This window comes from Panicum virgatum, unplaced genomic scaffold (genome assembly GCF_016808335.1).
Source record: "Panicum virgatum strain AP13 unplaced genomic scaffold, P.virgatum_v5 scaffold_2465, whole genome shotgun sequence".
Lineage (NCBI taxonomy): Eukaryota > Viridiplantae > Streptophyta > Magnoliopsida > Poales > Poaceae > Panicum > Panicum virgatum.
In genome coordinates, this window is record NW_024376287.1 from 45,905 (window position 1) to 63,344 (window position 17,440).

General features: G+C 44.2%; 1 pseudogene; it reads right to left on the minus strand.

Annotated features, from left to right (window-relative positions):
• Window positions 1-642: 642 nt before the first annotated feature.
• On the minus strand, window positions 643-2,044 carry LOC120694052 (annotated as a pseudogene).
• Window positions 2,045-17,440: the final 15,396 nt, after the last annotated feature.

The window sequence follows — 17,440 nt, forward strand, 5'->3', positions numbered from 1 at the left end:
GTTATGGTATCATGATTTTATAAGTGGAGGCTATGGAAAAAATTTAAAAATGTTTAGCACAAGTTATCACTTGTACTCCTTATAAACCGAAGTATCTTCAAAGAAGATCTATAGAGTTGAGAATGAGATGTTGATATTTGAAGTGAAAGTGATAGTCGAATTGGGTGTTGACTTCAAAAAATTTTGTACATACAATACACAATCTTAGAATCTTTCGTGCCAAAATTTCATTATTTTTTAGATTCATTTGTTATTTTTTATATTTTTTCCCCATTAAATAATAACATGTGATATACATTGCAATGGAGATGTAACTGCATGAAATAATGATTTTTTCAGTGCAATCATAGAACAAAAAAGGTTGAGTGATTTTTTTTTGTGATATTTATATTGTTGTGAACAAATTTTAGTTAAACACGTAATGGTGATTCAGTTGGTACATATCGGATTCAAATAGCATGAAATAGTACATTTAATCCGCATGTGATAATGAAACAAGAAATATTTATTCTTGCACGAAATGAACGATATATTTTTTAATTATTACTTATTGACTACACTAGTTGAAACACTAATTAAACAATATTTGAAACACTAATTAAACAAAAATTTCGAAGCAAAAAAATAAAATGAGGCTGGTTGCTGTGTGCCATTTGCCGTGTGTGGCACACGGCAAACCTTTTGCTGTCGGTTTTAAGGGCTTCGCCGTGTGCCCCTGGCACACGGCAAAAGGGCGGTGTCCCGTAGTGAGACGATAAACTCTTCCCCTCGCACATATATGATATGCATGGGCAGTTGGGCACACATAAACACGTACGTTCGTGCACAATAATGCACGAATTACATGGAGCTGCAGTCCGCCGGCTGGAAGGAGAGCACGCCATTGCCGAGGTCGTAGAGCAGGTGCATGTCCTGCTGCATGTAGTTGCCGATGATGGTCGTCTCGTTCATCGGCAGTGTCGCGCCCGGCCGCGCCGCGGCGTTGAACAGCACCATGCATTCCGTGGCCGTGTCCACGGGCACCCAGTAGTTCTCCGGCGGCACCACCGTGCCGGCGTCTCCCCGCGCGACGCTCGTTCTGAATGGTAGGCTTCGTCGACGAGGCTCGTGAACGGGGTGCCGGAGTCGATCACCACGCCGCCGGCCCATACCCCCGTCGCGACCTGGCGGAGGCCGAACGCCGCCGCGGCGATGGCGAGCCTGGCGCTGCCCACGCTCATCCCGACCAGGGGCAGGTAGTAGAACGAGCTGAAGGGGTACTCCTTGGGGTTCTTGGCGAACGGCACGGATGTCACCGGCGCGTCGCCGTTCAGGCCGGCGGACGCGGCGACGAACAGGTGGCTCGGGTGGACGGCGTCGCGGAAGTAGGGCGTGAGGCAGTAAGAGAACTTGGTGTCGCCGACCTGGGGACCAGCGAGAGCGCGCCGCGGCCGAGCCCGATGATGCCGGACGCGCCGTCCAGGGAGCCCGGCGTGAGCCTCGACGCGGTGACGCACCCGAACGCGAGGCTCACCTTCTCCGACCGGAACGTGAACACCTCGGTTCCCAGGAGCCCCACGATGTCGCCGGCGCCGTAGCTGACGGCGACGGTGCACGCCCCGCTGCCGCCGAGCGTGCTGCACCGGGTCTCCGGGCTGACGACGGCGCACGCGGCGCCGTCGCACGGCACGGCCTGGGCGGTGCGCGAGCGGGAGGTGTTGTAATGGGGGAGGTACTGGCCGAAGCAGCCGGGGCGGCAGGCGGCGCACTGCGTCCAGATGAGGTCGCTGCCGGTGTCGACGATGGCCTCGGCGCGCTGCGGCGGGTCCCCGATGAGGTACTCGGTGATGTACTGCGTCTCCGACCAGCGGACGGGCGCGGCCACCACGCCCATGGACGCCAGGCGGCGGTGGGTGCGCTCGATGGCGCGGCGCACGCGCTCCTCGCCGGTGCGGCTGTCCTTGGCGTCGATGTGGACGAGCTCGAGACGGAGGCCGGCCGCGGAGGCGGCGAACCAGCACAGGGAGGCGCAGAAGAACGCGAGACAGAGCAAAGGCTTCGCCATTCTTACCTCAAGTGAAAAATGCAGCCAGTCCATAACATATGCTAAGGATATCGGTGGGGGGAATGCAGATTTTTATATATACTAATGCCACTGCAAATATGAGCAATTTCGTTTACTCACGCCCAATTCTACTCCCATGTTCTTTTTGCCATCAAGGTAAGTGTCCGTGAGTTTATTGTGATTTTACCTACTTCCTTTGACTAGAAATTGCTGCAGGCCTCAAGATTTTTGAGAAAGACCATGCTACCCCGAATTGGGATAGTGCATAGTGGTCTTGTGGGATTACGTGGACTTGTGGAGGGATGGTATTCATTCCTCGTTCGACCAAGAGAAATTGACAAAGCTCAGAGTTTTGAATTATGGTCAGGTCCCAATCCTTACTTCTGCTGTACAAGGGCATTCCCAACCATCTGTATGTAATAGTATTCATATTATTAATTAAAAACTTTCATGAACTTTTTAGCCTATGTGGCACTATGATAAATGAAAGAGAATGGAGAGAGAGAGATCGGATCATCCAGTTTCAACATGAAAATCTATGGGCTGGACACTGTCAAATTATGCATTGGGAAAGGATGCACTACTAGAAAACAGGCCAAAGGTCCTGGCCAAAGGTACCAGCTGCTGTTGCAATCGGTACTAATGCCACGCATCAGTACCGGCTGCAAAAACAGCTGGTACCTTTGGCCAGCGGCGATCAAAGGTAAGGTGTTTGGTACCGGGTTAAAGCATCACCCGGTACCAAAACTTCAATATAGAAACCGGTTAGTGCCACCAACCGGTACCAAAAGCACATGGAGGAATAGGTACCGGTTGGTGGAACCAACCGGTGCCTAAAGGGTGGACAATGGCACCGGATTTTGCCATGGCCGGTGCCGCCACCTGCCCACAACAAAGGCATCGGTTAGTAACATCAACCGGTGCCTATGCCTTTTGTTTGGCACCGGTTGTTGAGCACCAACCGGTGCCTTTGAGCCACGCCTATAAATACCCCAACCCCTCCCCCCTCCAAGCTGCCGTGAACTCACTGTTCATGGCAGCTGAGTGAGGGGAGGGGAGGCGATTTTTTTTCTTCAAAAAAGGTTAGTTATTTTTCTCCATAACTTAGCAATTGGTTTTTAGAAGCAGTTATCATTTAATTTATTTGATAAGTGAATAGTATCTATTTATTATAGTTATAAGCATTATCAATTATATATTTGAATTCAAATTTAATATAGTATGAATGTATTATTTGTACACTACAATGATGTATATAAATATATTGTGGACCTAGATGAGTCGGCAATGGATGTACATGGCCGATCGGCGTTCAAAGGAGTTCATTGATGGCGTGCATGAATTCATAGAAGCGGCCGAGAAACACAAGTATGACGGTTTCGTTCATTGTCCATGCAAATTCTGTAAGAATGAGAAGGATTACTCATCATCAAGAACCATCCATAGTCACTTGTTCAATAGTAGTTTCATGCTGAACTACTATGTTTGGACCAAGCATGGCGAAAGAGGAATTGAGCTGGATAATAATGTAGAAGAAGAGGACAGGATTCCTGACTTTGCAGCCAATTATAATTCCTTTTTCAACGACACTGCAATGGGTGAGCCTGAAGAAGATACTGAAGGATACGTTGTAGAAGATGATCTTGGTCAGATGCTGCGCGAAGCTGAGGAAGGTTGCGAAACAGAAAAGGAATCGAGAGATCTGAAGCGTATGTTGGAGGACTACAGAATATTGTTGTACCCTGATTGCAAACAAGACCAAAAGAAGTTGGGTACCACATTGGAATTATTGCAATGGAAGGCATCAAATGGTTTGTCTGACAAGGGATTCGAGGAGTTGCAGAAACTTATTAAAAACTTACTCCATGAGGGTAACACCTTGCCGGAGATAACATACGAGGCAAAAAAAGTTGTTTGTCCTTTAGGATTAGAGGCACAGAAGATACATGCTTGTCCTAATGACTGCATCCTATATCGAGGTGAGTATGAAAATTTGGATTCATGCCCTGTATGCAACGCATGCCGGTATAAGATCCCTCGAGATGATCCAGGCGACGTTGAGGGGATGCGTGTCAAGAAGAGGGTGCCTGCCAAGGTGATGTGGTATTTTCCTCTAATACCACGTCTGAAATGTTTGTTCATGAACAAAACGAATGCTAAATTGATGCGATGGCACAAAGAAGAACGTAAGCAAGACAATATGTTGAGACACCCCGCTGATGGGTCGCAGTGGAGAAAAGTGGACAGAACATTCCCAACATTTGCAAATGAAGTGAGGAATATAAGGTTCGGCTTAAGTACGGATGGCATGAATCCTTTCGGTGAGCAGAGCAGTGGTCATAGTACCTGGCCTGTAACACTCTGTATATACAACCTTCCTCTCTGGTTGTGTATGAAGCGGAAATTCATTATGATGCCGGTGCTTATCCCCGGCCCGAAGCAACCCGGTAACGATATAGATGTGTATCTGAAACCACTGATTGAGGATCTTCTATTGTTGTGGAAAGATGAGGGTGTTCGTATGTGGGATGCGCACGCAGAGGATCATTTTAACATGTGTGCATTGCTTTTCGTAACCACCAACGATTGGCCAGCACTAAGTAACCTCTCCGGATAATCCAATAAGGGTTATAGGGCATGCACCCATTGTTTAGAAGAAACCGACAGCATGTACCTCAAGCACTGTAGGAAGATCGTGTATATGGGTCATCGTCGATTTCTTCCGATCAAGCACCCATTAAGGAGGAGGCATGCTCACTACGATGGAAAGGCAGATCATCGTACCAAGCCTAGGCACCGTTGTGGGAAAATGGTGTTTGAAATTGTCAAGGATATAAAAGTAGTATTCGGAAAAGGACCCAACAGCAAATCAGTGCAGAGTGATGACGGACGTGCACCTATGTGGAAGAAGAAGAGTATTTTTTGGGAGTTACCTTATTGGGAAGTCTTAGACGTCCGCCACGCAATTGATGTGATGCACCTAACAAAAAATCTTTGTGTGACCCTTCTAGGTTTCCTTGGTGTCTACGGTAAGGCAAAGGATACATTGGAAGCGCGGCAAGATCTTCAACGTATGAAACAACGGGCCGCCCTACATCCAGAAAAAAGGGATAAAGGACGTCATTATCTAGGTCCTGCGTGCTACACTCTTAGTAAGGAAGAGAAGCAAAGTATGTTCGACTGTTTGAACAGTATCAAGGTCCCATCAGGCTACTCTTCGAATATAAAGAGGCTACTGAACTTGAAAGAGAAGAAATTCGCACACGTAAAGTCCCATAACTGTCACGTGTTGATGACGCAATTGATTCCAATTGCACTTAGAGGTATTCTACCATCTAATGTTCGAGCAACAATCATAAAGCTATGCGCATTTCTCAACACAATTTCTCAGAAGGCAATCGATCCATCGAGTTTAAGCAGGCTACAAGAGGATGTTGTCCAAAGTTTAGTCAGTCTTGAAATGATATTTCCTCCATCATTCTTCAATATTATGACGTATCTTCTAGTTCACCTGGTCAAAGAGATTGGTATTCTCGGTCCTGTTTTCCTTCATAATATGTTCCCTTTTGAACGATACTTTGCAGTACTAAAGAAATACGTTCGTAATCGGGCTCGTCCAGAAGGAAGCATTGCGAAGGGTTACGTCACAGAGGAGGTCATTGAATTTTGTGTTGACTATGTGGAAGAACTCTGCCCAATTGGGATTCCAGTATCACGTCATGAGGGGCGGCTGATTGGAAAGGGCACACTTGGAAGAAAATCAGTAAATGCCACAGATCATGCCACGTTGAGCAAAGCACATCTCACAGTTCTGCAACAATCAGCCTTTGTGGCTCCATACATGGAGGAGCACATGCAAATTGTGCGAAGTATATACCCTTTGAAGTCTGAGACATGGATTACAAAACATCATAACGATACATTCGCCACCTGGTTGCAGAAGGAAGTCATGGCCAACGATCAAATTCATGAGCAGCTAGCTTGGCTGGCCAGGGGTCCGGCAAATTCAATCCTGATATACCAAGGATATGAAATTAATGGTTACACATTTTATACAAGAGCCCAAGATAACAAGAGCACCAATCAAAATAGTGGTGTCCGTATAGATGCCACCAACTCTAGTGGCCAAACGAACTCATATTTTGGTTACATTGAAGAGATCTGGGAACTCGACTATGGGCCGTTGAAGATACCTCTATTTCGTTGTCAATGGGTTAAACTCACATGAAAAGGTGTCGATATCGACGAGTACGGAATGACAACGGTAGACCTCAAAGAGCTTGGCTATCGAGACGAACCATTCGTCCTAGCTAAAGATGTCACTCAAGTTTTCTATGTGCAGGACATGTCTAGCAAAACGAGAAAGGACAAGTCTAGGAATAAATCAAGTTTTGTAGGTGCCGGAGATGAGGCAAAGCGCCATATTGTTCTGGCAGGAAAAAGAAAAATTGTGGGAGTCGACGATGTCACAGATGAAGAAGAATACAATAAGGTTGAAGATATGACTCCGTTCGCAGTGGAGGTTGACACAAGTATTCTTTTAGCCGAAGAGGAGGCTCCGTACGCACGTCATGATCATAATGAAGGGACGATTGTAAAGCGAACCATTGTTAATATTCCCTTAGTTGAATGATTATGTTTTGTGATATTTTCTGTGAACATTATTAGATTTCTTATGCAATTATTTGATTTATTATGTAATTAAAATAATTAGTTATGCACCTAAATGATTTATTATGTAGTAATTAAAATTAGTGTACATTTAAATGATTTATTATTGTACACCTAAAACCATAGTTAATATTTTCTTAGTTGAATGATTTACTAGGCAGTTAATAAATTTATTGAGCAAATAACAAATTTATTAGACAATTATTTTAACTATTAGACAATTATTTAAATTATTAGATAATTATCTGATTTTCTAGGCAATTATCAGATTTATTATGCAAATATCAGATTTATTACGAATTATGAGGCAATTAATAGATTTACAAAAGAAAAAGAAAGGGGAAAAGAAAAGATAACCTTTGGTACCGGTTGGAAAATCCAACCGGTACCTTAGGGTCCTATTTGGGTAAAAAAAAAGTGGGGCGTCGCGCGGGAGTCGAACCGTGGCCGCGAAGCCCAAATTTCCGCGAGTTACCATTGAGATACTGACGAATTCCGTTCAAAGGGGGTCAAAGAAGATTGAAAAGTGAACTGCAAAAGGCCTAAGGTACCGGTTTTGTTAATCCACCCGGTACCATAGGGGCTTTTCATTTCCCGCCCGTTGGGCCCTAAGGCACCGGGTGTGCGGAGAACCGGTACCTAAGTCTCGCCTAAGGCACCGGTTGGAGATACAACCGGTACCTAAGGCGTACATAGGTACCGGCTGAATTTTTGACCCGGTACCTTTGGCCAGGGGTATAAACCCGTTGCCTTCTTCCTCCCAATTCTCCACTGCTCCTCCATTCCTCCGGTCGACCGCCGCCACCCTCCATCTCCGCGCGCGCACCATCGCATAGTCGTGCCGCCGCTGCCACATTGTCACGCCGCCGCCTCTTCCTCTCTGCACTCGGTCTGGCGTCGTCCGCCCGCGCTGGTGGCCCCCACCCCTCCTCCGCTCTAGCCGCCGGTAAGTGCTCCGCCCGTGAAATTCAACGTCGCCGGCGCGATTCCGACCTCCCTGACCCCTCCACCGGCTTCGCAGCTCGACCCCGAAGCTTCCCGTGGAGCCAAGAGTCCTAGAGGACCCCTGCATCGACTCGTCCACGGGCACCGCACCGCCCTCGCCGCTCGCCTTCGACGCCACCGCCCCTGCACGGCCGCCTTGCTCGATTTCGAGCCTCGGTAAGTCCCCCAAGCCCCCGCCATCCTTTTGCGCCCGGATCCGAGCGCCAAAGCCGCCCAGCGCGTACGCCCCGGCGAGCGCCGCCGCGCAAAGCTGCCACCGCCGTCGAACCCGCCGCCCCGAGCCTTCCCTAGCCCCGCACAGGCCATAGGTGGATCACGCATGCCACGTAGTCCATCATAGACACAAAGCCCGGTCGATTTGACCCCCGGAGGGCCGAGTTCGGCCATCTCCGGTGAGCCTCTGCCGCGGCAGCGTCGTCTCCGGTGACTCGCGCCGCCGCCCCGTGCGCCCAACCGATCTCAGCCGCCCGATCTTGATCCAACGGCAGGAAACACCCGTGCCCGAGTCAATCCAGGCGGATAACGGTCAGCGCCCACGTGTTTTGCTAAAGATCTCCTCAGCTTCTTCAAAATAAACCCGCAGTCCATGCTAGTTGAAAAGTATTTCCAAATCCGCCCCTGCTTTTACGTTTTAGACCCTGATCTTCTTTAAAATTTAACCCACGGTCCACCCAACCGTGGCCCCTGGTCTTTTTGCATCCTAACCCCCGTGTCTACCCTTTAATTATGTATAGGTCCCTGGTTTTGCAGAAAAAACCCCTAGAAACTTAGTTTTTCTTGCAGAAAATCCCCTAGACCTTGTTTTAAGCGAAGTTTTCACGTTCTAGCTCCATTTTAGGCGTTCTTTGTGTCCACGCGATCGTTGTAACGCGTAGAATAGTTCTAGCATAGTTTTGGTTGCTGTTTTCATGTATTGTTGTACTGTTTCTTAGTTTTTGCTATTGTTTGCATGTATGTTTATGTTGTGTATTGTTTTTGGCCATGTGTTCGTGAGAAGACGTTGATCCATCTGATCAGTAGCCCCAGTACCAGTACCCGGAGCAGCCATCTTCTGAGCAGTTTGAGCAGCAGGAGCAGTTTGAGGAAGGCAAGTATAACATGTATTTAAATAGAGAGTGAATAATGCTTGTATTTATGTATTTATCATGTATTTTTGTAACTCATGTATTTATCATGTAACTCGTGTAACGACGACGAGTAACGACGATGAGTAACGACGATGAGTAATTTCGTATTCGCTCTCTAACTCACGCATTCGCCATCCCTCGACCCTCAACTCTAGACCTCGACCCTCAACCCGGTTCCTCGACCCTCAACTCTCAACCCCGTTCCTCGAACCGGTTCCTCGACCCCATTCCACGACACACACACACACACACACTCACACTAACACACACACACACACACACACACACACACACACACACTCACACTAACACACACAGACACACACACACACACTAACTCTCTCTCTCTTTCTCTATCCCTCTAACATACACACACACTCTCTCTCTCAAACACGCATATTCGTTCAAAGAATTGAATTCTCCTACTTCATTTAAGGATGGACACATACTCTAACACATTGTTACGGTTTCAGTTAAGGATGGACCCCTTCGGTGATGAGCAGGCCGCCGGGCAATACATGTTGGACGCAATAGACAAAGATACGAGGACCAACACCACCCAGCCAATCGCTGAAGAAGATGCTCGGACAGCTGATTCGTTCCTGAATATGTCTGGAGATGCCGATGAAGAAGATGATGACTTTGCGCCGCCGCCCAATCAACAGCAGCATGTTCTAGTGCGAATCTTAAAACTATATGCATGGTGTCTTTAGTAGATTAGTTTTGCGATTAACATATCTTTTCTGTAATTTAGTCGACCTCCGCATCGACTTCGTTGAGCCAGTCAAAAGGGAGACGCCGGCCAACCAAGAAAATGGAGGGAAGACAGGTCGTCAGAGAAGTGGACGCAGAGGGCTGTCCAAGTGCTCCAGAGGATGCTAACACAAAATTTGTCAACCAATGTGGGGTTATTGTTCGGGCAAGAATTCCGATCACCACAAGACTATGGAAAACGACCAAACCCGAAGAACAGCAACACGCCGTGCCTACACATCAGAAGGAAATGCTATGGGTAGAACTCAAGGATATGTTCACTCTTTCTGAAGGAGTTGACCAAGAACTTGTGAAGAAATGTGCCTTGAGAAAGATGGCCCTTGCCTTTGCAACTTTCAAGAAGAAGTTGTACACCAATTACATCAAGAAGGATAAGGAGCCGAACTGGGACGATCTTCCTCAGGTTAAACCATACTGGGAGGAGTTCAAACAATACAAACTATCAGAGGAAGCCCAAAAAAAATCCGAACAAGCCAAGGTGAATGCTGCAAATAAGAAGTACAGCCACCACCTTGGGGCTGGCGGGTACAAGAAGTCAGTTAAAAAATGGCAGAAGATGGAGCAGGACCTTATAGATAGAGGCATCAGGCCGACGACTTGGGATTGGCTGGATAGATCCAAGTGGTGGTTATTTGCTAATGGCGTGACACTAAACTAGTTGGATGGAAGTTTGGTCGTGCCCGAGCATATGCAAGAAGTGTCCCGCGAACTAGTCGCTGCAATAGATGAGACTCAACAAGGAACATTCCATGCTCAAAGGGAGAATGATGAGCTAACAAGGGCATTAAAGAATCCGGAACACCCTGGACGAGCCCGCGGCATCGGCGTGGTCCCATGAAAAGTTGCTTGGGCCGGAGATCCCTCTTACAAGACTCACCGAAAGAGCAAAGCCGAACAGGAAGAGAAACTTCGTGCCATAGAAGAAAAGATGAACGAGAAGGTTGCGTCCTTGGAATCTCAGATGGACGCCAGGGTCAATGAGGCAGTGCAGCTAGCTCTGAGCCAAAGGGGCACTGCTCGGTCGCACCCGGATGTTGTGATAAGCCCGGCCTCTCAGCGACGCAGCAGCTGTGCATCCACGGCGGCGCCCGATGTACAAGCGGAACATCAACCCCAGATTGAGCCAATGGCGGTAGATGACCAGAGGTATCCAGTGGATGATGTCACCATGCCGACACCGTGCGAGCTTCATGTGCGAGCAAGAAATATATCCATTCATGTCGCATACGGGTCAGCCATGCCCCTGAATCCTTCTACTACAATTCATGGAAGGCCGATACCTCCTGGCTACACCTCCGTCACAGTCGAGCAGATAGTTGGAAACAATGAGGATCTTAAGCTCGACTTCGTTGGAGGGGATGGAGAGAAGACATTGGGAGACGCACTGCACGGGGTCGTTCTATGGCACAAGGCCGACATCAAACTTACTGCAAGCACAACGGCTCCCGTGCAGACCGATCGCCCGTCTCCGCGGCCTACCTCACCGCCGTCCCCACTACCACCTCCTTCACCACCGTCTCCGCCGGCGCAAAGGGCCACGAGTACTCCAACTCCTCCTACACTAGAAAAGGGAAAGAAAAAGACAGCATCCCTCCCAGCGGCTGGACCCTCAAAGAAGAAGCAGAAAATGGTCGAAAGACAATTAACCTACGAGAAAACCGCTGAGGAGTTGGAAGAGGAGACTGCTCGATATATAAAAGAATAATTGAAGCCTAAAGTCCCCCCGCCGAGGGAAAATGTACCTCTAGAACTAGGGAAAAAGCTTCTCGCAAACCTAGACAACCCACCAAAACCGAAAAGCTTACCCTCGGACTATGATCGTACTCTGACAAAGGCACACAAGGTGAGAAATCTGAAGAAAAAATGTGGCAAGACCATTCCTCAGCTTGGCACACAACAAAAAGAACTCGAGCCCCTCCGGGTGCTAGGGTTGCCACTCCTACACCTGACGGACGTACAACTCCAGGCGGACCTACAGGCCGCAATATTTCTTTCTGAAACTGGATTAACGCTAGAGGAGGCAACGGGGCATGTGGAGGCAAAAATCCCTATCGCTCGCACTATTACTCCATTCCAGCATGGAAAACCGTTTGTCACTGAGGAAGAGGAGAAAAGTCTAGGCACGTTGATGTTCAATTTGCATAGATGGTACCTGCGAATGGCAAAAGACGAAGGAAAAATGTTTGGAGTCAAGTATCGTGACCATGATTTCTTCCGCGGGGAGGACGACTTCTGGGTGTACTTCCAAAATTTATATCACATTTACCATCGACAAGCCCTCGACGCCTCTATCATCACCATTTGGGTTTTGTAAGTATCACTTACCTCTACATTAATACTTTTTGTTAACAAGAACATAATTATATGTGTGCATTATAAAATTTGTATTGCATCGTTTAGACAGGAGATCCAAAGAAGCCGAAAACATGGATGGCACCATCAGATCGGCTTCATGTCTCCTTTGCTAGTCAACCAGAAATTGATCAACGAAAGTTACAAGGAAACGTGCGAAAACATGTACGATTCGTTGACTAGGCAAAGTTACAAATCCTATATATTCATACCATACAACTTTGGGTAAGCCTTGATCGACTCAAACCTCTGTTATATTACTAAATAAATTCTAAGTTGTCTAATACAGTTATGTATATATCCTATCTATATCTGCAGTTATCATTGGATTTTACTCATACTTTCCGTAGAGACCGGCAATCTTATAGTCTTTGACTCAATGAGAAATCCATATTCCGCAATCCAACATATCATAGACCCCTTGAACAGGTAAGTTCAGTTTGCACAATCAAATCTTTTTTCTGTTAATAACAATTCCTGAATATCAAACTTAACTTTGAGCGTAGGGTTTGGAAAAAATTTGTGAAAAATAACAAAGGATGTGGTCAATGGAGGCCCGAACTGAACGTCAACATGGATTATCCGGTATGGTCATTCATAAAGATTTGTCTAGTTAAGTATATAATCCCAAATTGTTCTAAATTGAGTAATTTATTTGTTTCTCCTTAAGTGTGCGAGACAACAACAAGGAACTGATTGGTGCGGGTACTACGTATGCGACTACTTGCACATCATGACTCCATGCAGGAAGGCTACTGATGAAGAAACGAGAGTACGTCCAAACCGTTCACTAGTATATTTTCATAATTGTACTAACGCACAGAATGTTAATGCTTTTTTCCTAAATGATAGATGTCTCAAATGGGGGATGAATGTTACTCTACTGATCGGATCAACGCCGTGTGCGATCAGCTCGCCGGATTCATTTTGAACGAGATCTTGGATCCTAGAGGCGAGTTCTACCACGACGGTCAAATCGATAGAGAACTTTCATCGACATCCTGAGGGGACTAGTAGTTGGACGGCTAACATGACTTGTACATTTGTAAATATTTTTAAACATTATGCCTTGATGTTTGTAAATTTGTAAATATATTAGTTCATGTAATTAGCTTAATTATATGCTCGCATTTCACTTTTAGTTAGTTTCAAATATTCTCTGAAAACGAACACGAACAACCAATGAACGTAGAGTACTGTAGAGCTTGAGTGCGTTTAGCAATTATAAAAGAATAAACAGTAATAAATAGAACAAACAAAACTGGATTTGGGAAAAAAAAGGGAAAATGTCATTGGTACCGGTTGGAAATACCAACCGGTACCAAAGGGGCTGCCACCTTACGTCAGCGAGGCAGCTTCTTTGGTACCGGCTGGTATTTCCAACCGGTACCAATGGAGGCCTAAGGCACCGGTTGAAAAACCCGGTGTCTTAAGTAGAGGCCAATGGTCGCGGTTGCGGGGCACCGGTTGGGAAACCGGTGCCTTTGGCCTTTCTCAGCCGGTGCCCAAGGCCCATTTTCTAGTAGTGATGGTGTCTTTACGATAGAAGTACAACAAATATGATAGGTGGAGGAGAGAGAGTGGGTATAATAGAGATCCACATAGAGATATCATGAGTTGTATAGTGTAGTTTATAAAGGTGGTGCCTTCATGATATGGCAGCATAAACACTACCTATAAATATTATAGATTGGTGGCTGCGCTAACTTGTAAGATGCTATCGCGCTAAGCCCAAGGCAGGGGCATAATTGTCAACTGCCAGGCTCCACCGGGTCAAGCAGTGCCAAAAAGAAAATCCGGTGTACACTTCAAGCTTTATCCAAAAATTCAATTTCAACAAGACTACAATAATTTTTGGATACCATAAATGCAAGATTCTATAAAATGGGTGATGGTTTTCCTTGATCATCCAAGTTGGCATAGCATAGACTTATTCATCTCTTCACGAATGAATCAAGTTGAACAGAACTGAGTTTACCTATATTGATGTTTGTTAAATCTAAAAAACTAAATAGCCTTTAGAGCAGATGTCATTTATTTCATTATTGATATTTATGTAAGTTAACTTTTTCACATATTAGTTGACTTAATGCTGTATCTTTGTGGCAACTAGCAATTGTTGACACGGCTAGGATGATCATGTATATTCTTCTCATCACAAATATAAGTTTATTCAAAGGAGTTCTATATGTGCTTCTGAAACTTTTAAGATGCCTAGCTCGCTTTGAAACAAATTAAGCTTTCTACGGCTATGAGTGGCTTGATGATCCACCTCAATAAAATAACTCAGGATTACTACGTAATACTACGCTTGATGTCAGAACAACCTATAGCAAAATCGAAAAGGCTTCGCTGGAAGGGCCTTTGGGATAATAAATAGAACCGTCTCTAGCTGTGAAATGTAGTTGCATTGTTGCTCTTTACCCACCACGTACGAGTTTGCTCATACCATCTCCGATTTGCTCATGCATGGGATCATTCTTTGTCACGATCATGGCCACTTCAGAAATCCTTCTTCACTGAGCACCCAATTCCAATGAATCGTTACACATTATATTATTCTTAATAAGAAAAATCAAATGTGTAAGCGCTTAAACTAGTTATCCTTAAAATGTGCCTATGATGTTTGTAGTATTCAGCATAAGGGAGTTGTAACAATTGTTAAATGATGTACATGCATAGGCTAATTTTTTCTAGCAACTATCAATTTGATTGGAAGTTTAGCAATCTTGATCTATCTAGTCTTATAAATGTAATAAAAGGATTAGATTAAGTGGGTCGTGGGGTTTAGTTTTGATTTTGGTTTGGATTTGGGTTAATTTTCAATCCAATATCGAGTTTTATACATTTCCACCTCATGTGTAGCGCACCTTGAGCTATGTGATGAGTGTACTTCATATGTGTGTACGAATCAAGTACCAAAAAAGAATCAAGGGCCAATCCACTTTGGAGGCAGGGTGCTCATGCCCCCCTTCCCTCTAACCCAATGGGGCCACCCTATGAAAAATGCCATGATAGTTTTGTAAAATTAACTACTCAAAATATTATGCATTTGTATAGCTCCTATACCAATTCATTTTTTCTATTTTGTAAGGTCTTCAAGTTTCGTGCACCAATAGATTGGAACAAGGGTCTCACCATCCTGTAAGTTGCTAGAAGATTTTTTTCTTCATATACATTGGAGACGACATGCTGGATGAGGATGCCTTCAAAGTATTTCTTCTTAATAACGTGTGTCTTCAATGAGTTTTGACATAATTTTCTCTAATATATCTTTGTAGTTTACATTCTCCGTGAAAGGAACAATGTAATTGTGATTCTCATTTCAAAAACCAGTAGGATGGGCGTCTTCTTCTCACTGAAGGACCCTCCTCAGGTGATTTTTCTAATCCACACATAGCGATGGCAAACCCAAGAATTCACAAATTGAAGATAAAAGATTCCGAAACAAGTAAACATGATTTTCAACCATCTCAACAATAGAATTTCGTATGTGTGTACGAATCAAGGGTCAATCCACTTTGGAGGCAGGGGGCTCATGCCCCCCTTCCCTCTAACCCATTGGGGCCACCCTATGAAGAATGCCATGGTAGTTTTGTAAATTAACTACTCAAAATATTAAGCATTTGTATAGCTTCTATACCAATTCATTTTTTCTATTTTGTAAGGTCTTCAAGTTTCGTGCACCAATAGATTGGAATAAGGGTCTCACTGTTCTATATGTTGCTAGGAGATTTTTTTTCTTCATATACATTTGAGACGACATGCTGGATGAGGATGCCTTCAAGGTATTTCTTCTTAGTAACATGTGCCTTCAATGAGTTTTGACATAATTTTCTCTAATATATCTTTGTAGTTTAGGTTCTCCGTGAAAGGAACAATGGAATTGTGATTCTCATTTCAAAAACCAGTAGGACGGTCGTCTTCTCACTGAAGGACCCTCCTCAGGTGATTTTTTCTCACTGAAGGACCCTCCTCAGATGATTTTTCTAATCCACACATAGCGAAGTCAAACCCAAGAATTCACAAATTAAAGATAAAAGATTCCGGAACAAGTAAACATGATTTTCAACCATCTCAATAATAGAATTTTGTATGTGTGTACGAATCAAGTACCAAAAAAGAATACTTTGGAGGCAAGGGGCTCATGCCCCCATTCCCTCTAACCCAATGGGGCCACCCTATGAAGAAATCCATGGTAGTTTTGTAAAATTAACTACTCAAAATATTATGCATTTGTATAGCTTCTATAACAATTCATTTTTTTCTATTTTGTAAGGTCTTCAAGTTTCGTGCACCAATAGGTTGGAATAAGGGTCTCACCGTTCTATAAGTTGCTAGAAGATTTTTTTTTCTTCATATACATTTGAGACGACATGCCGGATGAGGATGCCTTCAAGGTATTTCTTCTTAATAACATGTGTCTTCAATGAGTTTTGACATAATTTTCTCTAATATATCATTGTAGTTTAGGTTCTTCGTGAAAGGAACAATGGAATTGTGATTCTCATTTCAAAAACCATTAGGACGAGCGTCTTCTTCTCACTGAAGGACCCTCCTTAAGTGATTTTTGTAATCCACACATAGTGATGGCAAACCCAAGAATTCACAAATTAAAGATAAAATATTTCGGAACAAGTAAACATGATTTTCAACCATCTCAACAATAGAATTAGATTAGAATACGGAATAAAAGTAAATTTGTTCGAGATAAGATGAAAAAATAGTTTAGAGATGACTTAAAAAGTTCGAAGGTTTTTATTTTGAAGTCTATTAGTCAAAATTAGCCAACTTGAGTTATGATTATAAATAAAATTTATTTTTATTTTCTTTAAGAAAATTAATGCAATTCATAATCTTAGAAATTGGAACCTGATGAATGAGGGTATAGGAGAGAAAAGAGAAATAGGGGCCAATTCACTATGGGTGCGGGCGAGGGGGGTGTGCTCATGTCCTATCCCATTTGACCCAATGGGGCACCCTGAGTTTAAGGAGCACCCTATCTAATTATTTTTTCCTATAATTTGGGCCATAAAAATAATGATCTAACAAATTAGAATTATTTTGTTTAGTCAATTACCGACTAACTCTATAGTATATAGCATTCTTTATGCTTCATATTCAGGATTTCCATATTAATTTATGAGGATACTTGATTGTATTTATTATAATGAATAGATTGAATTGTTAGTTCAATAATAATGTGATCCCAACAACATTGACAAAAGGCAATTAATTTTAAAATGCATCTGAATACCTATTAGAAATTGTGAAATAAACATCCCAAAAATGTTGTTTCCTTTAAATAATGGAAAAACCTAGTTGGCAGCCTAGAACAATTGAACAAACAAGCAAGGGGAAATTGATCAAAAGTCGGTGTTCTCCAAATATGATTCCCCTAATTCATTTAGGTAGAACCATGATATAAAGTAACTAGTGCTACAAGTACAGCAAAAATAAAAACAAA